The 6,375-nt window shown below is 35.3% G+C and overlaps 1 non-coding gene across 1 annotated transcript; it reads left to right on the forward strand.

Annotated features, from left to right (window-relative positions):
* Window positions 1-3,052: 3,052 nt before the first annotated feature.
* On the forward strand, window positions 3,053-3,159 carry LOC131159031 (small nucleolar RNA R71). Its single transcript, XR_009137647.1, has one exon. It is a non-coding gene; the product is annotated as a small nucleolar RNA R71 (small nucleolar RNA).
* The last annotated feature ends 3,216 nt before the right edge of the window (window positions 3,160-6,375 follow it).

Here is a 6,375-nt window from a genome sequence, read left to right on the forward strand (position 1 = left end):
TAAATTCATGGTTTTACAAAACAAATAGAAATGGAAAAGAATTGAAAAATCTGTTTTGAGGAACTGAAAGTACTCTTGTTCTTCCTAAGTTCTCTTGCTCACTCATTGAAAAATTCTTTTGCTGAGAATTCTGAAGTGCTGATCCTTCTTCCTTTGAATTCCTACTGCTAATCCTCTTCTAAGAAGGATATTGGTGAATTCTATACTTGAGCTTCATTCTATTTCCTATTGATATTTTACATTGAAGTATATAGTGCTGAAATTGTACTAACTTGCTCTTTGAGAGAGTATATTTGTACGCAGATTTTATCTTGTGTTTCTTGTAGTTCGTTGACGTTCCAAGGTGTTTGGATCGTTGGCTAAGCAAGGGGATATTGCTTAGAGAGGCGGATTCTAGCCTATGTAAGGAGTGACCGAACGAGGGAATATCGTTTGGAGAAGGTAGGCTCTAACCTTAAACAAGGAATGTTGTAATCGGTTTTATTCCACCCATCAACGGAACTGGTTTAGTGAATCCTTTGGTGGTTTACCAAAGGTGAGGACGTAGGCTGGGTATAAGTCGAACCTCGTAAAAATCTCCGTCTCACTCTCTCTTTCCCTATTTTTATTTTCAGTACATATTTAAAATTGCGTGGATGATTTAAATTGAAAATCAAATATACTACACATATTTGGAAATCAAGTAAACTTAAAGATTAATTTTGATTTGGGTTGCAGAAACCATACGGGAGTACGTTTCTTGGTTAAACACTCAAAGATAAATTAACTAAAAGTTTATTTGAGTTTTGAATATTTGGAAAGAGTGATTGAATGTTGTATTGAACATCATATTAAGTAAATCCACATATACAGGGCTTGATTAAAATTTATATCTAGGGTTAACTACAAAAGCTTTATTGTGTTTGTGAAAGGATTGTTGAATATTAAATTACATTCTTCACAAGGTTTTCAAATTCATAATCACGGGGCTTATATAAACAAACAAACAATCTCAAGATCTTATATTACCAAAGTGCTAAATACCTTATATCTTGGTTTAGTTGTTTGATGTTTAACTTGTACTTGGCAAATAAATTGATTGTTTGGTTTGAAGATTGTGTTTAATTGATTGGTTGTTTAATTGTGTTATTGATTGGACAAAAGAACTAAGTTCTTGTGTGATTGGTGAAATTAAACAAACAAGTTAAAGAATTGGTTAAGTGTTTAGAGAAGTTAAGGATTCTTAAAAGAAGTCAAAAGAAAATTTTAAAAAGCCAATTCACCCCCCCTCTTGGGAAGCTATTCCTAATTTCATAGGTTGCTGCATCTTTTCTTTAGAGATTACATAATCTGTCCTTGCTACCATAGGTTCTAGCCTCCCCACGCGTTGCTGGGTTGTAATCTGCTGCAAGGATCATTCTAGGTGATCAGTTTGTACATCTTTTTGAAAGGCTTTTTATACACCTTGCTAAATGACATCTACTCGAAAGCAAGTGTTTAGATCTTCTGGGAATCTCATGTCTTGGTATATGTTGAACATAACTTCTTCCATGTCCACTTTTAATGTTTACTCATCCTTTTGAACATCAATTAAAGCCCTTCTAGTGGCAAAGAATGGTCATCCAATAATTAGTGGAATTTCTTGGTCTTCCTCCATATCTAACACCATAAAATCTACAGGAAAAATGAATTTGTCTACCTTTACCAATACGTCTTCTATGATTCCACGTGGATACCTGATGGATTGGTCTGATAGTTGCAAAAAAATTGTTGTTTGTTTCATCTCTCCAAGTCTCAATTTCTTGAAAACAGAAAGTGGCATAAGATTAATGCTAGCACCGATATCACATAAAACTTTATCAAAAAATGAATTTTTAATAGTGCAAGGTAAATGAAACTCCCTGGATCTTTTAATTTTTGAGGTAATTTCTTCTAAAGAATAGCACTGCATTCCTCGGTAAGCTTCACTGTTTCGAACTCCTCCAACCTTCTTTTCTTTGAAATGATGTCCTTCAGGAATTTGACATAAGTTGGCATTTGTTCCAAGGCATCTGCAAAAGGAATATTGATGTGAATTTTCTTAAAAATATCCAAAAACTTAGAAAATTGCTTATCTAATTTTTGTTTTTGAAAATGTTGAGGATAAGGAAGTGGAGTAGAGATAATAAGAGGATTTTTAGGAAATGAAATTTCTAGTGGCGTGTCAATCTCTGCTGGTGTATCATCCACAATCTCCTCTTCTTCCCCTTTATTCTTGCTTTGGCCATTATTTTCACCTGTAGGGGCGGACATGGTTTCCTTTGCTAGTGACTTCTCAATTTCTCTTCCACTCCTAAGTGTGATGGCCTTGCGTTGTTCCTTTGGGTTCACCTCTATGTTGCTAGGAAAAGTTCCTCTTCGTTGGGAATTTATGGTCGTGGCCAGTTGCCTAATTTGCATTTCAAGATTCTTCATGGTAGCTCCCATGTTGTTAGAATGATTCTCAATGTTATCCAATCGTGCATTTGTATTTTTAAACCTTGTTTTTGTCTCCTCAACAAAAGATATCATGGCATCCTCAAGTGACATCTTCTTCTCACTTTGTTGACTATCAAATCCTAGAGGAGATTGCAGCATATTCTTTGTATTTCCATAAGACAGATTCTCATGATTTCGAAGCCCTGGATGGTAGTATTGTGGCAAAGGATTGCCACGATAGTTGTAGTTCTGATTATTTATGTATTGAACCTATTCTTGACTCACTTCATTGCTAAGATTTGTCCTACTTGTAGCTGCCACATATTTTGCACTTTGTAGTATCCTTTGGGTTATCAAAGCTGAAATTTGATGGAATAGAGAAGCAACTTGAGTTGAAAGGGCAGCAAACGGCTTTAACTCATGAATCCTAGCAACTTTCTTAGCCATAGTTCTTTCGATTGGCCATTGATAGTTATTTGAGGCCATTTCTTACAAAAGAAAAGTAGCACCCTCAAGTATCTTTGACATCAAAGTTCCCCCAGACGTAGCATTGACTAAAGTCCGAGTTTGCTCGTTTAACCCATTATAGAACATCTGAATTTGCAACCAACATGTAAATCTATGTTGTGGGCAGCGTCGAATCAAATATTTATACCTTTCCCATGCTTCATAGAGTGATTCAAAATCATGTTGCTTGAATTGACCAATCTCACTCTTGAGTTGAGCTATTTTTGTAGGTGGAAAGAATTTAGCTAGAAACGTTTTTGCCATGTCCTGCTAACTCATGATACTTCCCGGTTGTAAAGATTGTAGCCAACCTCTTGCCTTGTCCCTTAAAGAAAAAGGGAACAATCTTAGTCTAATGGTGTCTTCAGTCACACCATTGATCTTTACATTGTCATAAATCTCCAGAAATATCATTAGATGGATATTGGGATTATCAAGTTGTGATCCATTGAATTGGGCTTGTTGCATTATGCTGATTAATGCAGGTTTAAGCTCAAAATTGTTGGCATTAATGGGCTGGCGTCTAATACCTGAATAGTTGTCATTCACAACTGGCCATACATAATCCTTAATGGTGTGAGGTTGCTCATTTTGTTGACCATTATCCATGGCTAGTACCCTCTTTTTCCTTAGTGCTCTGAGCGTTCTTTCAATTTTCGGATCAAAAGGAGTAATGTCACGGGTTCTAGCATGGTGCATCCAACCTCAAAAGCACACCTGAAAAAGAAAAACAAGAAACAAAATAAAAATAAAAATAAAAATTCTAAATTAAAACCAAGACTACTTTGTATCAATATTGGCAAAAATAAGAAAAACTCAATCCTTGGCAACGGCGCCCAAAACTTGATAAGTGCAAAACTGCAAGTGCACAGTATCGTAGTTTTATAATATAGTGATGTGAAGAGTATCGTCCTCAGGGATTGTCGTCTTAATTTTACCAAGTACCGAAATTGTATTAATCTTGATTTTATGTAGAAAGATTAATGATTTTAGAATGCGAAATTGAAATAAGGTTACTTTAAATAAACTATTAACGGGAAAATAAAACTGGTTGCCACATATCAAATTAATGAGGGTGAAAACTTCTAGGAAACTGATTTCACCTAGCTTCTCACTATGCTTTACTCGTCTAGCTAATTCGACTTCGTTTTCTCTGTTTGTTAGAAAATCTCCAATATTTCCAAAAGCCTCTTTCGATAGTAAATCAGAGCCTATTCTTGTTTATTATTTAACATAAGAATATGCAAATTAATAACGCAAGAATGCAATAAAACCCTCGATTTTTTAATACTACGTAAGTTTATACAAGCCTTTCGATCTCTATATTCACCTATGCTGAATTATCCAAGATCTATCCTATAATTCCCTCTTTCTATAGCAAATCACAAGACAAATATCATCTACTTAATGGCCAGTTAATTAAAAGCATTAACCGTAGAATAACTTAGACAAACATTAAAGAAAACTACTTTAGATTAGCATTGAAGAGCAAGCATAGTTTAAAACTGGGCTACATCATTTGTTTAGAATTCAAAAATTAGTTCATGCCAAAAATTAAATCGAACATAAAATGATTTCATCATGCTTTCTTTTATTTGGAGATTAGAAGACAAAACAACACCCACAACACCGCCGTCGCATGCTGTGAACACCCTGAGCACCATCGTTGTTCGCCCCTTACCGGTTCCCAAAAAATATAAACTTTTCAGCATACCAACAACCACCCTTTCTGTTCGTGTGCTGTCTGCACAACACCCCAAAAGAAACCAAAAAAAAAAAAAACTTCCGGAAGGAAGCTCTTCAACTGAATCACTCCCAGCTGCTTCTTCCCACAGCCTCCTCTCTGTGTGCCAAAAAAAGAATATTTTCCAAGCCTATTTTCCTCCTTTTTATTTTATGCCTCACGCCCCCAGTGAAAAAAACCCCTCTCTGCCTATGTGTGGTGTGGCCTACCCAAGAAGCCCTAGAATAATCCTCCTTTCTTTGACTTTTCCAAATCCTTTCCTTTCTTTCCTTTATTTACTTTCTTTTCTCTTTTCTTTTTTTTTTCTTTGTGTTTCCTCTGTATGTCTCCAGTGCATGCCCACCAAGAGGACCCAGCTACATGGCAGGGTCAAATCATCTTTTATTTTTTATTTATTTATTTTTTATTTTATTTTATTTTTTGGTTTCTTCCCCTATTTTTGTTTTTTAGCACACAAGCCCGATTTTGACCTTCCTACAACCCGTAACTCTCAAAGCTCAAAACAAAAAAATTGTAGAGAAATTTATCAGCTTTCCATAGCATTTTGAATTATCTCAATCGGAGCTTAGAGGAGAATGTTACACCCATATTTCGAAGTAATGTTGAAATAGTCCATAAAACAACGTATGGTAACTTCACGTCCGATTTCGACCTTGATGCAGTTAGTATTTCTCGAAATGCAAAAAATGAAAGTTGTAGAGGGTTTTCTTAGATTTTTACATCATTTTGAATGATTTGAATCGAAGGTCGGATGAGAGAGTTACACATAGATTACAAAGTAGTGTTGAAAATGGCCTCTTTTTGCATGCATAGCTCAGCTTCTGAAAATTATTCTTTAAATGTTCATGAGAATCCCGGATGCTCATAGTCTTGATTTGGAATCTACCTCACTTACACAAAATTTCTTCAAGCTCACGACTTGTGAACATTCTAATCTCGGATTTAATGTTCAAAAATTATCCTGCAATAATAAAGTACGAGTGTCCATAAATGTTTGGCAACAAATAGGGTAATTATCTTAAAATTATTGGGCGAGCTCAATGATTAAAATACTAGATAAAATTAGACATTTAATTAAGATTATGATCTTTAATGCATGAATTTAAATGCCTAATTACGTAATTTTGATGCGTAATCAATTGTCCATGATATAAATTGCAATATAACATTGGCAGGACTTGAGGTGGTCATTATATTGTCATTTATATAAATGGGGTAAAGCATGGCAGAGCAGGAGGTTGTTTTACAAATTTACCATGAATAGGGCAATGTGAAAGTGTAGCATGTCTGATGTCAAGTACGTGCAGAGAACGATGGGGAGGGACGCAAAGTACGTAGAGGGAACGATGGGGAGGGATGCCCTGAGAACCACCGAAAGTGAAATGCAGAAGTGAAGTATTTGTGTATTATTTACTCTGGGTGTGAGTACGTGCATGTGAATTGAATGTGTTGTGAATATTGATGTGTTCTGTTATGATGTATGATACGTGTATACATGGATCTCTGGGGTATGATTGATGTTGAATGTGTGTGAGTATATGTGTGTGAAGTTAAAATGCATTAATGATTATAGCGAAGTAAAACTCTCTACCCAAGGGCTTATTGAGTAAGGTGAGTGCCTTGATAATTATTAATTGTAGCCACACCCAAAATTAAAAAGGGTAAAGTTACAAACGGTATTAGAGCAA

This window comes from Malania oleifera, chromosome 6 (assembly GCF_029873635.1).
Source record: "Malania oleifera isolate guangnan ecotype guangnan chromosome 6, ASM2987363v1, whole genome shotgun sequence".
Taxonomy (NCBI): domain Eukaryota; kingdom Viridiplantae; phylum Streptophyta; class Magnoliopsida; order Santalales; family Ximeniaceae; genus Malania; species Malania oleifera.